The sequence below is a fragment of the Alligator sinensis genome, unplaced genomic scaffold (assembly GCF_000455745.1).
Source record: "Alligator sinensis unplaced genomic scaffold, ASM45574v1 scaffold293_1, whole genome shotgun sequence".
NCBI lineage: Eukaryota > Metazoa > Chordata > Crocodylia > Alligatoridae > Alligator > Alligator sinensis.
In genome coordinates this window covers 888,960-909,485 of record NW_005842158.1, presented here as the reverse complement: position 1 = coordinate 909,485, position 20,526 = coordinate 888,960, and the positions used below count along the sequence as shown (strand labels likewise).

The following is a 20,526-nucleotide window of genomic DNA, read 5'->3' as shown; positions in this document are numbered from 1 at the left end:
TTCAGCAGTCTCCCTAAGGTCTTCTGTTGGTTCCCAGCAGCTGGGACCAAATCTTTCATTTCACTGGGACTGTTCTGGTCAGGAAAACCAGCCGGATTTAGTCCTGGACAACCTCGCCCAGTCCCTGGGCAAGCCAAGTGCCCCCAGTCCCCTTCCCTCCAACATCTGTCATATGAGATTCAAACGTTGAATAAAAATGCATCCCAGTGACATGGCTTTAAAGGCATTTCTTCTGTCTAGTTGGAGACAATTCTGTTCCTTGAGTACAGCAGAGCCTGGCCCATAGAAACCGCACACACCGTGAGCGAGTATAGCTAGAAAAACCTCAAGCCTTCAAGCAACCGAAGTGGGTTTATGGAAAGGTGTGTGGCTAGTGCTGCTACTTCTGTTACTTCCTACTTAATATTGATGACCTACAGAATCAACACCCCCAGCTGTGCAGAGGAACAGGGAGGCACAGTCCCTGGCCCAAAGTGCTTAGGAGTTCAACTTCTGCACACACTCATGCACACTCCCCCCGAAAGCTCTGCCAGCTCCATGGCAAAACTCCCTGGCGTTGAGTACGAGCAGGAGCAGTTTCACAAATTCAAACCCTATGAAACTCCACGGGAGTCTTTTCATTGACTTGGCAGCTTTGAATTAGTCCCTCGGTAGGTTTATCTACGGGGTGAAGGGAAAGCCTGGGAGCAGCAGCCTGCCCTCCCTGCTCTGGCAAAGAAAAATCCCCTGGATTTCAGTGGGAGTTCCCTAGCCCAGCAATGAGGGACAGCTCTCGACCTGCCTGGACATTTCTAAATTGCAAAAACATGGCATGGATTTGAAACCTAATTGATTTCCCCATAATCTAATATTTGGCGACTGGTAGCAGGCATCCATTACTGATTATTATTAACTTTGTTGAACAATCTCTCCCCGTAAATACATAATTCAGCCTCCTGCTCTCAAAGTATCGCTAAAGTATAACTTAATTGCAAGGCATTATCCAGTCTTTTTGCACTTCCCCAGACTACTTTTGTTGGCTGGGCACCTTTGACGTTTATCTGATAATTGAGTTATTAAAAGATTGGGTTTCTTCGGGATCATAAATCAATAAACAGGAGGATTAACGTGACAGCTTTGCTTTTAACTCAAGGGAAATGTTTAAGGAGAGACCTCGAAAAGTTTGTTTTCAAACCAAACAGGTGGGTTGCTGTAATTTTGATTTCACCTCACATGATTTGAAAATATAATCAGATATTGATGAGCGGCTCAAGTGAAGCCTGTAGCTTCTCTGCTTGTCATTTTCCCCAAATTATTGGGGTAATAACAAGCTTTTCTGCTTGCTATGACCCCAAAATGCAAAGGAAACAAGAAGCCAGTATATTTGTCCTAAGTTATGCCTGGGGAATCTTTAAGGATGAAAAATGGGGTTGTAATGAATATGGTCCCACATCATGCCAGTAAAAGTTTCCATTGAACTCAACATAGAGTTTGATTTTAAAATGAGAAGACTAAGCTCCCTGACCAGAGATTAGCTAGAAGGTAATACCTACCTATGTGCCTATACTTTTTTTTTTTTTTTTTAAAGAAATACATTCAGAATACATTCTATAACATAAATTCCTGGACATCGTTTGAAGTCGTAAAATATGCCCAGATATTTTAAAAAGACAACGTTATTAATACATCAGCCTGGTAATCTTTTCTAAACGGTTTCCCTTAAAGTATTAGTTTTCACCTTTTAAGCTTACACTGAAAGAAACCAAAAATCCTCACTTTGACACATTCATACTCACGACAGCCTGACACCAACGTGGCCAGATCTATATTTAAAAAAAGCAATTTTCTGTTACCTTGTGATCCAGCAAAAGACCCTTTCCGATTAAACCTACGAAAGGGACACACACATGGCTGGAATTTTCTTACCTAAAAGGTAAAAAGCAACGATTAAAAACCCTCACTTAGATGGGACTGAAGAGCCTGAATATTGTGTGCCAAATAAAGCTAGCAAAATAAATAGCTGTAAAAAAAAAAAAAAAAAAGGAAAAAAAAAAAGAAAGAAAAAGAAAATAAAAACAGAAGTGGTGAAAATTTACACCATCTTCCTGTCTATGCCAAAACTGATTCCTCTTCACCACCTCCTCTTGAATAGTCTTACCATGCAGTGAGAAATATCAGTTAGTCGACTCTTCCTAAGAAGAAATGCGGAGAAGCATTCAATGTTGAGTTTGTATATATTTATTTATGCTTAATTTAATGGGAATGTGTAAATATGGCGAGCAAGTAGTTTTTGGGTTATTTATCTGTGAATCTATACCTCTGTGAATGGGTGGGGGAATTTAAAAAGAAAAAAAAAAGCAAAAAGAAAAAAAAAAGCTTGACTCTAGATAGTATCCTATCGGAATTTTTTTTTTTCTGTTCTTTATAGACAAGCTGTTATGGTAATGGGTAGAAATTGGTTTCTTGTCCAGTGATGACCTGATTTACATAAATAATAATAAGAATAAAAAAAAAAAAGATTGTTGTGTTTTGTTGTATTTTCCTCTTCAGTTTTTTTGAATGTTGGTGCTGCTTCAATTCTGCAGACGGATTTACTTATAAACGCCAAGAAGTCTTTATTTTCCCAATCTAGGCTTTTGGGGAAATTCAGGACGTGTCTTTACATTGAAAAAAAAAATGACAATAAATATTGCTTCTCAGAAATGTTGGCATTTGATTTCTGTCTGACTCCGAGGTGTCCATAATTTTTCCATCTTGACCTCCTCTTTCTAAACAGATTTCTAATAAACCTCATGTCATGTTACCGTGATCTTTTCTCTTTCATTTTGCCTTTCCTAGCTAGATGAAGGTGGGTTGGGGAGGCGGGGTGGGATCGTTTTGGTTTTTTTTCTCCCATCTCCCATGCATGAGCCAGGGAAACAAAGTGTCCTGTATGATGACAAGCCTGCAAGAACAGGAAGCGTTTTGTGCTTGCACGCTTCAATTATGTATACATTTCCCCCCCTCCTACTCCACGGATACCTTGAAAGGAGCCAGGGCCGTGCTCCCATAGACAGGGCAGGATTAGCTGCCGCTCCCGCGGCTGCAGCGCCGGGAGCGAACGGGAAGGAACGAGCGATTGAGCGCAGCAAATCGGGCGTGCTTCGCTTCATCCCTGAAACGGACTGCGAAACGGAGTCACACCGGAGTGACGCGGGATCTACCCGCGCAAGGGAGGGGCAGGGTTTTTGGACGTGCCCATCCCAGATCGGGATCTTGCCCAGCTCTGCCAGCACAGCCGTGCGTGCCCCCCCTCATCCCCTTTTGCTCGGAATAGACTCGCGTTTACACCACTGCGCGTCCTAGGCGTGCTAGCTCCCAGGGTTTCATAGTGCTTAGGGTCGGAAGGGACCTTAACAGATCATCAGGTCCGACCCCCTGCACAGGCTTAGGTCCCTTCCGTGAATGGGAGGGGTTTCTTTGGCACCAAAAGCAACCTCCCACCCCAAGTTGTGACTGCCCGGATAGAAATGAGCGAAGAGATCAGGATCCGTCCCCCACTCCAAGTGCTGCTTGAACAGACTCAGCCAAACAAGGGCTGCAGTCAACTGTGACCTACTTTTAGTGAGGAGGAGAGAGGCTAAAAGTGGGCGAAATGCAAGGAGCTGAAAGGCCCCCAGGCAGCCCATGGAGGGAAGGAGGAGTGATGCCACGGGTTGTGCTGGGGCCACCCCAATGACGGCAGTAAAAGCGATCCAGAAGGGTCTAGGGGAGGGTTGCAGCGGTGCTGCTCCGAGATCTGTTATCTCCAACACGAGCTGTTGTAGCTGCCTGTGCCAAGAGCTGGTGGAGCTCCAGAGAGGCCTGGTGGGGTGGGAGAAGGAAAGTGGGGTCCTGATCTCCAGAAAGGGGGCAACAGTGGTGTAGAGTAACTCATGATCTCTGCAGAAATGGAGGGGTGGGCTCTGGGAAAAGCCCTATAAAACTTCCCCAGTAGACCCATGGCAAGCAGTGGGGGGAGGGAAGGGAGGAGAGGAGAGGAGAGGAGGGGGGCTGTAACTTTGTGCAGAACTCAGGATCGGGCCCTGCAGTATGCCTCCCCACCCCAAATGAAAACCTCCCTCCCTGGTGTCTATGGGCTCACCAGCTGGTGGGGGGTTTAAATAGCAGGGAAGGGGCATGCATAGCACGAGAACATTGCATTTTCCCATTGGCTTCCATCCAGCCTCTGCTAGCCCGGCTGTCTGTCTGGTTAAAAAAAAAAAAGAAACACCCCAAAAATAAAAAATAAAAAAACCCGGCGACATAAAGTATCTGTCCTAAACTTCCTACCACTGTTCTGGTTTTATAATCTGCTTTCCCACTTATGACCCGGGGGCCCTTTTCCGTTCTCTCCCTTGCCTCAGTCTCTGTTCTCAACTCTTGATAGTTCTATTTTCTATTACAAAACTTCACATTGATTTATATAGTCATAAACATCATTTTTGTCTTTCATCCCTTTGGGGTGAACTCCTCCCCCCCCCCATCTATGTTCCCCACATTTATAGAGACCTCATAAATAACAGCTGCTGTCCCTTTGATGGAGCCACTCAAATGTCTGAAATAATCCGGAGTGCAAATGTATTCATTGGCTTCATTTGTTTTCCGCCTCTCCTACAGAGACCGATAGCCTTTGTATAGATGGGCAGGTGGATCGACAGATCCGAGACATTGCAGATCTGATGGTTTCAAAGAAAATGCTGTGTGGTTTGTTGCTGTTTGTTCCTTCAAATCCAATATTTAAAACCATTCAACATGCCCAAATCAAATACTGACACGTCTGGGGAAGAAGTCGGTGGAGGGGGAGCCATTTGCTCTTTGCTGTATCATTTATTCGTATTGAAGCTCTTAAAATAAACTTCTTCTGGAGACTTCAAATGGAAAGTTTGTTCTATCTAGTTTTGTAGTATGCAAATAAAAAAAAACCCACCCCAAAACCCTTGCAACTTGCTTTCGGGTGTTCATAGGGATCTCACATGCCCTCTGTTCTCGTCCTATTGCCACCCCTGGCCAACTTCCCCCGGATTTCGATGGGGGCTCACTATTGCCTACACTTTTGTGCTACACACACACTCCTACTCATGGAGAGTGTCTCCGGTGCACTCGCTCGATATGATCCGGAGTGAAAACACAGTAGACGGTAATTACAGCCCGCACTTTGTAGTTTCTATTAAACAACCAACCCTATACAATTACACGGGCTATAATTATGTTTTTGCTCCTCAGCTATCATCTTGCACGCTCACGATGAGGGGTCTGCCCTCCCAGCCGGGGAGATAAAATGTAGACGATCACCCGTGGAAAGAAGGAGCTTCCACTGTGTGTAAGGGAGGAAAAGCAGTCAAACAATAAGTGAATCAGCCTCTGGGTCGGGTGTGCTGATGCAGTGCTATTTTTGCTGGGTTTTAAAGGTGGGGATGAGCTATTGGGTCTCATCATCAGCATCAAAGAGGTCTTGCGTGTCAATGAAGAGCAGTGCTCTGAAGAGGAGGGAGCACTTCATTGAATGCAGGATCCTTTGGATAGTTCCCTGTGATCCATCAGCACGTGTTGAGACTGACAAAGCAGCCGGGTCTAACATTGCAAAGGCTTGGGCAGTTCTAACCTGGCAATCCTGCTAAAAGAAAAGGCTAGGCTGAGTGAGAGGTGAGAGAAAAAACCTTATTACCTACACAATGCATTTTTAAACCAGTGGTTAATGCACATTTGATTAATGGGTTCATCCCTGCCCAGAACTTCGCAGGAGTTCTTCCTCTTGGGGGGCTCCACCCTTCCTCTTCCCCCTGGCACCAGCCACACACAGCGCCAGGTTTGCAGGAGGAAGGACCCTTCTGTCGGGTCCCCCCAAAACAACAAGCTTGTGGGCAACAATACGGATGAAAATTCTCATTGTTTGCCCCTTGACTCCTGTTGCTTGATCCCAGAGGTCCTGCTAGTGAGAGGGCATTTAGGCTCAGCTGGTATAAAAGATGGGTGATATACTAGTGGATAATGGGAAGAGGGGGAAATGAATGGCATCATAGCACAAAAAACACCGCCTTTCGTTTAGGGGGCTTGGTGCACTTGCTGTATAGGTAAATAGGCAGGTTTCTTTTTGTAAAGCATGGTCATATTTATCAATGGGACAGAAAGAAAAGGGGGAAAGTGATTTAGTAAGTTTATCTGCTGGTAAAACTGGAAAGATTGAGTGTGTAATGAGCACAGTTCAAGTAAACAGATTTTTTAAAATATATATTGCCATTGAGATCTTCCAGTACAATTGGAAAGATTTGCTGGTAAATGCTTATACATAAGTAAATTTATTAAATCGCTTCCCCCCTTTTCTTTCTGCCCCATAGATAGATACATAGATAGATATAATTTTTTATATCAATGGGACAGAATAGATACATATATATGGTTATATTTATGGTATATATATATATATATATATAAACACACACACACATATACATATATATAATGGTATAATAAATGTAATTATAACTATATATAGTTACATTTATTATACCATTATATATACGTATATGTATGTATGTATATCTCAGTGGTAATAAATATAATATATATATTGGTATAATAAATGTAACTATATCTACATATATACATTTTATATATGTATATATAATTACATACATACATATACATACATATAATGGCATAATATATATATAGAGAGATAGATATAGTTACATTTATTATAACATTGTATATACGTATATGTAAATATGTGTGTATATATATGTGTGTGTGTGTGTATACACACTATATATATATATATACACACACACTATATATATACACACACACATATAAAATGTATATATATATATATATATATAGTTACATTTATTATACCAATATATATATTATATTTATTATCACTGAGATCTTCTGGTCAAATTGCAAAGATTGTGTGTATGTGTATGTATGTGTACGTATAATGAACATAGTTCAAGTAAAGAGATTATTTTATATGTATATTTATATTATATTACATATAGAATTATCTGTTTACTTGAACTGTGCTCATTACACACGCATACACTCACACACACACGCAATCTTTCCAATGTTACCAGCAGATCTCAATGGTTAAATATATATATTTGAGATCTTCTGGTAAATGCTTATAATGGTATATTTGTTATACCATTATATCTCAATGGTATATTTATTACCATTGCGATCTGCTGGTAACATTGGAAAGATTGTGTGTGTGTGTGTGTATGTGTGTGTGTGTGCGTGTGTGTGTGTGTGATAAGCATAGTTTAAGGAAACATAATTTCATGAACAGCTGAAAATGAATTCTTGGAGATCTGCATATCATGCATATGCATTGTAGGATTCTAGCTAGCTATTTAGCCCTTGCCATGTGTGTATTTATATACGAATGTGAATGCACATACCCAAACACACAACTAGGGATTACTGGAAAAGGAGGGAAACTCAGCAAGGTTGATTCAAATTCCTCCCCCCCTGCCCTGCGTGCTAGAGCCTCAAATGCTCTCCTCAAGTCTGCAGGTTTTACCCTGCCTTGAGATTTGCTTGCTTCCGCTTCAAAGGTTTATTTAAACTTTAACTCCCTGTGACACCAGCCCATGGAAATGAAACCAGTGCTCACCGCTGGACTGTGTGTTGGCTCTGTCACAGGAGCCGGGGCTTTGTTTGGAAAGGTTGCAAATGAGACTTACCCAAAAATGGGGTCTTGGCTTCCTAGATCTTAGAGTTAATAGGGGTTCAGAGCTGCTGGTTTAATGGGGCAGTGAAAACATATAAGTCTGGGAGATTCTGCAAGAGTCTGAAGCATTGAGAATGTAGCTAATGAGTGTGCTCATGGACTTATATGCAGGCCTGTTTTTACTTCGCCGGGGATACTTTACTGCTGCTGGCTTTTTCCAAAGCACAGAAGGCAACAGGGCTTCTTTCTTTCCTTGTTGGTCAAGCTCCCTCACACCATATACATGTATGCAGCTTTATGCTAGAGCCATCCATAGTCCCTTGTAGATCTATGGGTGGCTATAACCTGCAGGATGATTTTTATTCTCTCTGGGAACAAGGAGGTGGGATGAGATAGTTGGGCATGGTCCTGCCCTGAGCAGGGGTTGGACTAGATGACCTCCTGAGGTCCCTTCCAAGCTTCATGTTCATGAATTTAAGGAGCTCCCCCATTGCACTGAAAGCTGAATGGGGGAGAGAACTATATAATCAGAAAAATCTGTGCTTGGAGCAAGCTCCCCTCCAGGCCATTGGCTTGCACTGGTTACATCTCTGCACTATAGCACTTAGGGGCTGGGGTCTCCCTGAAAAAGAGGACCTCATGCTTTGCTAATGGGCATGGATGCTATAGGCTATACAGTGGAGTCTGCCTATAGGGCCTGATCCTGCATTATTGGAGTGAACACCAGAGCTCACCCCTTGGCTCCTGGGATGCCCTTGCCATCACAGTGCAGGGGCAGAGACCTGCCTGTTCAGCTCCGGAGCAAGCTGCAGAGTCCAGATGAATGCTCACAGCAGAGTCCCTGGGTGGCTCATTTCCAGCAGCCCCAGCCCTTGCTGCCATAGCATGGGCTCCTCTCTTCTGCCAGCATTGTCACACTCACCTGTTTGACTTCCCCGGATCCTATTTGTAAACTGTCCTCGATATCCATTATTTAGTAACCCACAAGGTGATAACTAGGTTGTCCTCCCTGCTCCCCCACTCCCTCCCTTCCCCCTCCCCCTCCCCAACAGTCTGTCAAGCAATAGGCTGTAAAATAGTTATCCAGCCCAGAACACAGGCAAGTGCCGTTTGAGAGTAATTTCTGCCCCCAGCGTTTCGCCGGGGGCCAAGCAAGCGTGCTCTCTAACTGATCAACCTGGATATTTCATTATTCATTAATTTACTGTTTAACCAAATCCCACTCATTATCAGAGGCAACGCTTGGCAGAGCCCAGCCAACAGTAGCAGTTGGTGTCAGGCGTGGAGAATTGGCCCATTTGATCCTGGGCTGTTTTATTATTCAACACCACTGACTGAGAAAAAGGTCCATGAATAATAAAGAGCCAAAGCGTGTTTGAACTGAGAAGCATGACACAGCCTGACAAAACAGCGGTTAGAAAATTAAAGGCGAGGTGGCCAGGGCTTTGCATTTTTTATTCTGGCTGTGGGCACAGGCATTGAGATCCCGTGTTGTAGCTGTTACTGCGGTGGGGGTAATGATGATAATGATGATGGTAATGATAACAATGATAGCAATAATAATATCCACAATACTAACAATAATAGACTCATCCTCTTAAGCTCACTGATTCTTTGGTCTAAGTTCCACCTACATCAATAACTGTGTTTTCCCAAATACTCTGTTTGGTGGTAGGATAATGATGATGATGGTACTACTACTGATTACCACAACAATAACAGTAGCAGCAGCAACAGAAACATTATTTTGAAGTTATTGCTTCTTAGCTCTAAGCTAGACCTGCATTAATAATTGTGCTTCCCGAAAGACTTCAGGTGTTAGAAAGATTTTGAGAAGAGTGGTGGTAGATTGGGTAGTAGTCTAATATAACAAAAACAATTACAACAACTATCATTAATAAACCCGGTAATTTGCATACAATTATGCATTCCTTGCACACCTAGAAGTTCAGTTTTTGGTCCGTCTTTCCCTACGTGCATGTACCTAGCTGTGCTTACTCACTGTCTGGGATTAGGATTGGCCCACAGTTTAAAAAGTGGTTCTTGATTTTGGGTGTTTCCTTGCTTGGGTAGCCAATTTGTGGTACTTCACAGGCCTGATATGAAGCAGTCAGGCATTTCAAAGATCGAAAGGTCCACCCAAGTCTAGCAACCCATAGGGCTAGCACAGTTAAACTAGACTTATTTCCATACTCATAGAAAGAAAGGATCTATCCTGTTCTGAATTCCTAGGCTCAGTGTCCAAGTATCATAGACAACTGGCTCAGTTGAGGACATGAGTTCAGAGTGAGATTCAAGTCATACCTCTGAAGCCATATGTAGCAAGATGCTTTAGCTGCTCTGGCACTACTATTCTGCGAGTAACATTTAGCACTTTTAAGGGGGAAAAAAGTCAAATCCTATTGAGATTCCAAAACATGGGATCCTGGTACAACGCAACCAAAATGGCACCGGTTACCTCTGAAAATTTAGCCTGATGGGGCCACTTGCTTAAGTAAGAGCTATAAGATGAGAGAGAGTTTCACTTGAGCATCATACCTAGGAATAAGTCATTTAATACTGGCAACTGATACAGTTACAAAAACAAAGCTGGAATAACCACAGCCAAAACAAGTGCCTCCACCAAACCCTTTTCACTACATGGATATCAAAAGTCCTGAAATATTTTTTTTTTCCTTCTAAGACCTCTACAGTGTAATTTTCTTCCTCTTTGACTCTAACAACTCTAGCATTATATGCACTTGGATTATTTCATTACATCAACAATTATCCCTGATGCAACTCCACTGCAAAGCAACCAAAGGGCAAATTTTTCCCTGTCTTTTTCTGCTGCTATCTGCTGTTGGTTTTCAGAGGGAGTGGCCCCATCCCCTTATAGGTCCTGACTCAGGAGCTTCTTGGGAGTCTTCGCTGGCAAATGTGAAGAGAGGATCTTTTTTCTGTTTCTCTTCTTCCTTTCCCCCAGATCTGTGATATAAGATGGCTATGGGGATGAGGGAGAACGGGCACAGAGTTTGCAGAACCAAATGCAGATTATCAATGCATACTGGTCTTGCTCAGAATCAAGAAAGACCTCCCATGTAATTTTAGGTTTGCTTTACTTGAATCAATTATTTATTCAATAAAAGCAGTGGCCAGTTCAGCCCCACACTGCATGCCTTTTTTGTATCTGAAGACTGGCGTTAAGCAAAGGCATTTTTGAAGAGTCCATGTGTATCCTACTGTGGCAGCAAGCACTTTCTCCACAGGCTGGGTCTGTTCCTTCAGCCTTTTTTTCCCTAGAAAGAACTACTACAAGGCAATGGGATTTCTTTCTGAACAAATATGGACCTGGGGACTGTGTAATGAACATACCACTAAAAAAATAGCTGCTTTTCCACAGCTTTGCCTATTTTGCTGACTCCAAACTAAGATAGAAATCCCTCAAGAGCAGGCATTCCAGGAGATTTTGGGGGCCTTGCATTTCCAGTCCGAAAGAACAATGGAGCATGAAACTTGGAGTTTGAAAAGAGATTAAAGAATGGGAAAAAAGTTTCAGCTCAAACTTGGTTCCAAACATGGGTGAAAGCTCTGTAGGGTACATGCGCGTGGTTTTGATTTGGGGGGATTTTGGGGGACTAATATACATTGGGCATGGCTACATGAGATGCGTTAATGTGCCTTCGCCTAGTTTACTGTGCGGTACAAGCATATGTACAGGTGCACACCTCTACATGTGTGCACCGTTACTGTGCAGTAAACTAGGCTAATCATGACTACATTGGATGCCTGCAAATGCAGGTATCCAATTTACTAGCAATTAGTTAATGTGCAGTAATGCACATGTAGCTGTGACCCAAGTTTAGTCCTGGGTCTGCCCTTCCACTAGTGGGCTGGCTAGAGACCAGCCCCCGGGGCCCCTGGTTGGGAGCATCTCCTGCCCTGGGGCTGGGCTGCCTCTGTGGCAGGTGCTAGCTGCAGGCTATAAAAGCATGCAACTATTTTGTGCCCTGGGGCACATTGCACAGGAGCCTGGATGAGCCTGCTCTGTGCACAGGAGCACTGCAGGCCCTATATGCCCTCCAGGATAGGACACAGACAGTCTATGCCTGTCTTGACTCCTAGTCAGAGCTGCTGCTTGTCCACAGGTGAGTGTTGTTAAGGGCTTCAGCCTGCTGCACCCATTGCCTAGCCCTGAGATCTCCCCAGGGCTGGTGGCTAGCTGTCTCTGGCAGCAGGGCACTTCCTGCTGCTGCTCGCTCCCAGCAGGTTGCCCTGTGTTTGCCGGTGCTGAGGGCCATTGCCTTTACCGTGTGGCTCCCAGTCCCTGGCCATGCCCCTGTGCTGAGTGCTGCTCGCCGCTGTCCAGGGCCAGCCAAACAGGGACAGCTGAGTGGAGGCCCAGAGAGCTGGTGCGGGATGCACCACAAGCATGCCCTCCCCATCCTCCCTGTTGAGGCCTGGCTCTGCCTGCACATGCCTGAGCCTTCCACCTGGGGCACCCAGCAGCTCAGCCAGCTGCCACATGGGCCCAGACCAGCCCTACCAGACATATCATGGTCCCTGGGCATCTGTGCATGGCCAACCCCCAATCTGAGGCTGTGCACAATGCACAGCCCCTGGTGCAGAGCTTCTTGTCTCTGAAATGTTGTAAACTCTCACAAAATACTTCTATCTCTTTCCTCTGTAGGGCCAACATCTGGACATAGGGGAGAGGCTGCAGGGTCCAGTGGGGAGGTGGGCTCCACATCACCGCCACCCAGCACTTCAGCCTGCCATATGTGCTGGCTGCATCAGCAGTGGACTCAAGACCACATCCTCCTGCTCCAGCCCCTGATGGAGGTGGAGGAGGAGCAGGAGGAATAGGCACAGGCCTGGCAGGAGGAGGATATCACTTGGGAGACCATCCAGGAAGATGCACGGGACTGGGCACAGCGGGAGCACTGGGCTGTGATGGAGGCTCTGGAGCAGGAGTGGATTGAGCTGCTCAGGCAGCAAGTGACCAAACAGTCCACAGACAATGACCGTTGTATCCTGGAGACTGTCTTGGGCCTGGCAGCCATGTGCATGCCCCCCACTGCCTGGCCCCTGTTCCTAGCCCCACAGGGCTCTTGGCAGCTGAATGATGCCCTGCAGCAGGTCCCCACCTGGGCCAGGGAGGAGGTCTTCAGGCTTCTCCAGCCTGCTGAAGCCCTTGTCCTGGCCCCCACCCCAGGTCCCCCACCACCCACCTGGCCCCAGCCCTGCCACTCACCCTGTTGTGACATGCCCGAGGACTCAGAGGTGCCAGGCATTTCACTGCAAGGGGACACTGGCCCTGGACTCAGGCAGCCAGGGGGAGCCGCCTGCCCCTGAGGAGTGCTGTCCAGAGTCACTGCAGGACAAGCCCACTGCCTACTTCAGTTTCCATGGCCCCCAGACCTGCAGGGGAATGGCCCAAGGCCCGGGTGCTGGTTGTCTGCCCCCAGGCTCTGCCTTCTAGGCACCCCCACCCCATGGCCCCCACTCTAGGGCAATAAAAGCCTGAGACTCTTGTTTATAGTTTTTACATTGGGAAGAGGGTTTTTTATTGTTGTGGGTGGGGAGGGTGGTGGAGAGGCTATGTTTTTTGGGAAGGGAGCGGGGAAGGGGCTCTGTGTGTTGGGGAGGGAGGGGCAAGAGAGCTCTATCTGTTGAGTAGGGAGGGAGCAGGGTGGGGGTCGTGAGGGGAAAAAAACTTTTATTTTCAACCATGTGCATGTCCTGAGAGTGGTGCTGGGTGTGTGCAGGGACTAGAGGGTCTGTGGGTAGAGGGAGGAATGCTGTAAGTGGTGGTCCACCAAGGTCTCCCACACCTGGTGTCCTGGCCCCCACTGGCAGGTGTGCACCTCACTTGGTGCCTCACCAGAGGGGACCTGCCGCTGGTGCTGGAGCTCATACTCCCACCACCAGGTTGCCTCCGCCCAAGTGCTTCCTCTACCTAGGCCTCCCTGAACACCTCTTCTCAGACCTCACAAATATTGTGCAGCATGCACACTGCTATGATCACCCAGGGGAGCTTTCTCTCGGTCACATCGAGGTGGGCCATAAGGGATTGCCAGCGGCCTTTGAGGCAGTCAAAGGTGCACTCAATGAGGGTGGGGGTTTGGCCGAAGGGCTGGTTAAAATGGGTATGGTGGGGTCCAGGTGCCCAGTGTAGGGCCTCATCAGCCACAGGAGTAGAAGGTAGGTTGGGTCCCTGATGAGGAGGGGTGGGATGATGATGGTGCCCAGCTGCATGTCCTCCATTTCTGGAGTATAATGCCTGCTCTCCACAAGCACACCAGGTCCAGAGTTGTGGAATACCAGTGCATTGTGCATGCTGCCCACCCAGCTGACTCTGACATGGGTGAAAGTACCCTGGTGGTTGGCGACTGCCTGGAGGACCACTAAGTGTAACTCCCTGTGGCTATAGTGGGGCTAGCTTGGGTGGGGTGGACAGGTGACAGGGACGTGCATCGCATCCAGGACCCCAATACACTGGGAGAACCCCAGTGCATGAAACCCCGTGGCCATCACCTGGGGGGTCATGGACGCCTGGACAGACTATAGCTGCCAGCACATCCTGATGGCACCACATACCTCCAGGATGGCCTCCCTAGTGGTGGCCTTGTCTATCCCAAATAGGTGCCTCACATACCACAGGTTGGTGGGAGTGGCCAACTTGAACAGCACCAGGGCTAGGCAAGTGTCAGTGGGAAAAGCCAGGCATATGCCAGTGTCCTGGTGCTCCAGGTGGGGCCAGATATGGTGAAGCAGGTCAGCAAAGATGCCCTGGGTCATCCTGAAGGCATCAACCCACTGCTTGTCATCCCAGTCATGTTGTACTACGTGCTGGCACCAGTCCTGACTGGCTTGGCGGGCCCAGACACAAAGGTGCTGGAGAGATAGGAGGGTGACAGCAGTCCTGCTGGCAGCATCCTGGAGCTCCTCATCATTGTGGCTGGTTGCAGCAGCTGTGCAGCAGCAGGGGCCCTGGAAGGGTGTGTGGCAGCTGTCCAGTTGGTCGCTGTGTGTGGGGGAGCTGGGTGGAACGAGATGGCTGTGAGCCAGGCACTGGTGATGGCAGTGGGCCAACAGTACAACCAAGGCAGCCGGGAAGATCTATCTGGGGAACCTGTTCCTGGGTGCCAGGGCCAAAAGCTGGTGCAGCCATGGCTGAGACGTGCACCTGGGGCAGGAGCAGAGCTGCCACATGCTGCCTATATCTGTGCCATGCTGCTTCTCTTAACATGGGAAGTGTCTGCCCAGACTGCAGAGTGCGGGGCTGTGTTTTAAAGATGGCTGCCAAATGCTGGCAGATGGGTCTGTCTTCAACATGATTGCCAAGTGCTGGTAGCTGGGACCAGAGGCTGGAGCTCCCCCTGGTGGCTACGAAGAGGGTTTTTTATTGTTGTGGGTGGGGAGGGTGGTGGAGAGGCTATGTTTTTTGGGAAGGGAGCGGGGAAGGGGCTCTGTGTGTTGGGGAGGGAGGGGCAAGAGAGCTCTATCTGTTGAGTAGGGAGGGAGCAGGGTGGGGGTCGTGAGGGGAAAAAAACTTTTATTTTCAACCATGTGCATGTCCTGAGAGTGGTGCTGGGTGTGTGCAGGGACTAGAGGGTCTGTGGGTAGAGGGAGGAATGCTGTAAGTGGTGGTCCACCAAGGTCTCCCACACCTGGTGTCCTGGCCCCCACTGGCAGGTGTGCACCTCACTTGGTGCCTCACCAGAGGGGACCTGCCGCTGGTGCTGGAGCTCATACTCCCACCACCAGGTTGCCTCCGCCCAAGTGCTTCCTCTACCTAGGCCTCCCTGAACACCTCTTCTCAGACCTCACAAATATTGTGCAGCATGCACACTGCTATGATCACCCAGGGGAGCTTTCTCTCGGTCACATCGAGGTGGGCCATAAGGGATTGCCAGCGGCCTTTGAGGCAGTCAAAGGTGCACTCAATGAGGGTGGGGGTTTGGCCGAAGGGCTGGTTAAAATGGGTATGGTGGGGTCCAGGTGCCCAGTGTAGGGCCTCATCAGCCACAGGAGTAGAAGGTAGGTTGGGTCCCTGATGAGGAGGGGTGGGATGATGATGGTGCCCAGCTGCATGTCCTCCATTTCTGGAGTATAATGCCTGCTCTCCACAAGCACACCAGGTCCAGAGTTGTGGAATACCAGTGCATTGTGCATGCTGCCCACCCAGCTGACTCTGACATGGGTGAAAGTACCCTGGTGGTTGGCGACTGCCTGGAGGACCACTAAGTGTAACTCCCTGTGGCTATAGTGGGGCTAGCTTGGGTGGGGTGGACAGGTGACAGGGACGTGCATCGCATCCAGGACCCCAATACACTGGGAGAACCCCAGTGCATGAAACCCCGTGGCCATCACCTGGGGGGTCATGGACGCCTGGACAGACTATAGCTGCCAGCACATCCTGATGGCACCACATACCTCCAGGATGGCCTCCCTAGTGGTGGCCTTGTCTATCCCAAATAGGTGCCTCACATACCACAGGTTGGTGGGAGTGGCCAACTTGAACAGCACCAGGGCTAGGCAAGTGTCAGTGGGAAAAGCCAGGCATATGCCAGTGTCCTGGTGCTCCAGGTGGGGCCAGATATGGTGAAGCAGGTCAGCAAAGATGCCCTGGGTCATCCTGAAGGCATCAACCCACTGCTTGTCATCCCAGTCATGTTGTACTACGTGCTGGCACCAGTCCTGACTGGCTTGGCGGGCCCAGACACAAAGGTGCTGGAGAGATAGGAGGGTGACAGCAGTCCTGCTGGCAGCATCCTGGAGCTCCTCATCATTGTGGCTGGTTGCAGCAGCTGTGCAGCAGCAGGGGCCCTGGAAGGGTGTGTGGCAGCTGTCCAGTTGGTCGCTGTGTGTGGGGGAGCTGGGTGGAACGAGATGGCTGTGAGCCAGGCACTGGTGATGGCAGTGGGCCAACAGTACAACCAAGGCAGCCGGGAAGATCTATCTGGGGAACCTGTTCCTGGGTGCCAGGGCCAAAAGCTGGTGCAGCCATGGCTGAGACGTGCACCTGGGGCAGGAGCAGAGCTGCCACATGCTGCCTATATCTGTGCCATGCTGCTTCTCTTAACATGGGAAGTGTCTGCCCAGACTGCAGAGTGCGGGGCTGTGTTTTAAAGATGGCTGCCAAATGCTGGCAGATGGGTCTGTCTTCAACATGATTGCCAAGTGCTGGTAGCTGGGACCAGAGGCTGGAGCTCCCCCTGGTGGCTACAAGGGGACATGGCAGGGCTGGAGGGAACTGGAACTAACTTTAGTGCCAGTTCACTGCATGTGTAGACACCTGCCAAAAATCAGATACTACACAGTAAGATAATGCACAGTAAATTTAATAGCAACTAATTGCTTATGTAGATGCACCCACTATGCAAGTTCCTGGTTTTAAATGCCATTCAGTGCAGATTACCACCTCTGCTCTAAATTTTCACTGGCAGAGTTACTCAGGTCTAACACACCACTGAGATCAGCCTACTGATGATGAACTTGTAGGACCCAGGATTCATTTCCACCACCACTGAAATTAATAGGTGCCTTCTCACTGATATCAGTTGACAAAGGATTAGCCTTCAAATAGTAAATGTGGGCCCAAGGAAAGGGAAAGTTGAAATTCTGGTTAATGCCCTGGACTATGATTCAGGCTTTCCAGATTTACTTCCCAGTTCTGCTACCGATTTCATATGCATCCTAGTGCCACCCTTGATCATTGCAGGCTCACGTTTTTCTCTAGAGTAGGTATAATGATATTTCCTCCTTACAAAGATGTGTGGTACAGATGAGTTCATTAACAGCTGTCATGTGCTCATGTACCACAGCGACAAGAGTCTCTTAAACTTAATTCACATTGGGCACATCTACACATGCATTAATGTACCTTTTCTAATGCTCATTACATTTAGTATCTCCAATGTGAGGTACTAAATTAATGCGCATTACATTGTGCTAATGCACAGTAGTGCATTTGCATGCTTTTTCATGATGGTTAATGCACAGTAGACTATTTTACTGCACATTAGCATAATGTCACAGTTTTTTTAGTGACACTTTAATATGCAGTATTCTATTGTGCATTAAAGTGCAATTCTGGGCGCCGCACTTCAAGAGGGATGCGGATAACCTGGAGAGGGTCCAGAGAAGGGCCACTCATATGGTTAAGGGCCTACAGACCAAGCCTTACGAGGAGAGACTAGAGAAACTGGATCTATTCAGCCTCCGCAAGAGAAGGTCGAGAGGCGACCTTGTGGCTGCCTATAAGTTCATCACGGGGGCACAGAAGGGAATTGGTGAGGATTTATTCACCAAGGCGCCCCCGGGGGTTACAAGAAATAATGGCCACAAGCTAGCAGAGAGCAGATTTAGATTGGACATTAGGAAGAACTTCTTCACAGTTAGAGTGGCCAAGGTCTGGAACGGGCTCCCAAGGGAGGTGGTGCTCTCCCCTACCCTGGGGGTCTTCAAGAGGAGGTTAGATGAGTATCTAGCTGGGGTCATCTAGACCCAGCACTCTTTTCTGCCTATGCAGGGGGTCGGACTCGATGATCTATTGAGGTCCCTTCCGACCCTAACATCTATGAATCTATGAATCTATGTGTAGATGCACCATTTATCTCTTTAGAGTGTAAACTGTTCAAGGAAGTGACTGTTTCTTGCTGTGCATGATGGAATCCTTACAATACCCATGGTCCCGGGCACTATCATACTGATATGGTGGAAGCATTATGGGTGCTTTCCTTTGTGGGCAAAGCTCCTTATGGATAGCAGCCTTCCTTTTTGACTGGTAACAAATACCCATGCTTTTCCCATCTCTGAAAACGACTTAAGGGGCCAGATGCTATTCCACCTATTAGGTAAGTAAGGTGGATTTAGGCATCTGAGTCCAATTCTATTCCACCTTGTTCATCTCCTGCAAATCCATGAATGCATCTACTTTTGTTATATGCTATCACCTGAATAAGTCACAAAAAGCAGTGAAGAGGAAGAGGACCCACCCACCTTTTACACACATGGTTTTTCAGGGATTTGAGCAGGGTAGAATAGAATCATTCCTAGGGGGCCTAGGTCATTTTGAACATGACAATAGGTGGGTCAGGATCTGTTCCTTTCCGCTTTCCAACATAGTCAAATGGTGGAGGGAAGTTAGCATTTCCCACGGCCTTATAAATGTGAGAAGCAGGCCTGGAAACCCCAGTGGGGGCTGCTGACAATAAGTGGATGTAAATGTGAAGGTAGGACAAAGTTGCAGGCACAACATCCCTGGTGTCCCTGCATGTGATTGTAATTGAAAGTGGGTGTAGCACTGGGAGTGTGAGGGTGTGATTGTGATTAAGTGTGGGTGTACTGTGAGTATAACGGAAGCTGAGTGTTGGGCAGTGTGTACGTAACTGAATGTGAAAGTGTCTAAATGACTGTATGTTAATGGAGGTAAGAGGGAATGATTGAAATTGAAAGCAAGTGTGGCTGAGTGTGTCTGTGACTGAATACACGTGTGAAGGAATGACTATAATGCAGGTGTGTATAACAGCACAACTGTGACAGTGACTGCAAATTGATGTTTCTGTAGCAGATGGGGTGATAGGTAGTGTCTATGCAACATAATCACAAGTGCAACTGTGGCTTTCTAAGATAAAGTGTCAGACTATACAGCCCTTGCCTAAGGAAATTGAGAGTTACAAACAGTCTCACCTATTGTAACGGGAGTCTGTGCATACATAAGTGCTCAGCACCATGCATGAAGATTTCAGAATCAGGGCCAAAGAGAACATAGATTAGCAAATCCAGAGTAAGCAGAGCTAGGCTAGCCTCCAAAAAAATCGATTTGCTCAAATAAAATACCAAACTTGCTTTTTCTATGTTCATGCTGGTTTAAGGTCTCTGTTGTGTCAGGGTTGATGGCAGTCTTATATAGACTTTAGATTATTAATGTATCGGATGGCGTGGATAGGGATGATCCTGCCTTAGGCTGAGGGTTGGCCTAGATGATCTCCAGAGGTCCCTTCCAGCCCTCCTTCTCTATGATGCTATGACTCTATGCCCCTCTTGTGTTTTGTTTCCATTAAGTTTACTGTGAGCAAGCTTACTGCAGAAATGTTTGTGAAGACAGACATTTGAGTGATTATTAAAGGATATTATTAGAGTCTATTAGAGTAATATTAGAGGATATTTTCAGTTCTTTACACATGTATTCACACTGGAAACAAGTTTCTAAGAATTACATTAATCCAACCTCAGAAGAGAAATAATAGTCCCTACCCTATGTGCCTGATCAAAACTAATTAATGTTGCTTAATTTTCAGATAACAGATACATTGAGCAGCAGCTTGGGAATGAGACTTGCCAGCAGAAAAGGGCTGGCCAATTATTTCAAACAAAGAAGAAACCGTAATCCTGATGACCATGTGCAACCACAAAAAAGGAATTAAAATCATCAATTTGCTCTTCCCCACTACAAATTATTTGCTCAGCTCAGAGTGGTTTGTGCGCCAGCGTGATTGAAAATGATGCTATGAGCAATGTTCCCATTGTCATTGCCAGTACACTGACTTCTAAACTTTGTTTTAACTTCCTCTTTACTGCTTCTCATAGACCTATACACACTCCTTTTGATATGCCTTAGGGTTGTCTACACTTGTAAATAAACCAAAATAGCAATGCCACAATTCTGGAATAGCTGTTGTGATATAAGTCCCCCTTTGGACAAACTTATTGTGGAACAAAAGGGCTTGGAAATTGGAAAAAGTCACTCTCTGAGGTGACTATTATGAGATATCTAGTCTTGAACAATTATCCTGGAATAGCCATTTTGTTCAATGGGCACCCCCTTCTTAGATAGTGTAGCCCAGTTAAAAGATATCTGG

At 46.9% G+C, this 20,526-nt stretch overlaps 1 protein-coding gene across 5 annotated transcripts in view; it reads left to right on the top strand.

Annotated features, from left to right (window-relative positions):
* Window positions 1-20,125, top strand: part of TFAP2B (transcription factor AP-2 beta) — a 54,503-nt gene extending 34,378 nt beyond the window's left edge. For 2 of the 5 annotated variants that reach the window (XR_003094522.1, XM_025206508.1), the window contains exon 10: window positions 2,530-2,682. The gene's annotated coding sequence lies outside the window, so the exon portion shown is untranslated. Of the gene's footprint in view, window positions 1-2,529; window positions 2,683-4,617; window positions 4,882-12,347; window positions 13,180-19,965 lie in introns of those variants that run through there. The other 3 variants (XM_025206511.1, XM_025206512.1, XM_025206510.1) reach the window with 3 other exon arrangements.
* The last annotated feature ends 401 nt before the right edge of the window (window positions 20,126-20,526 follow it).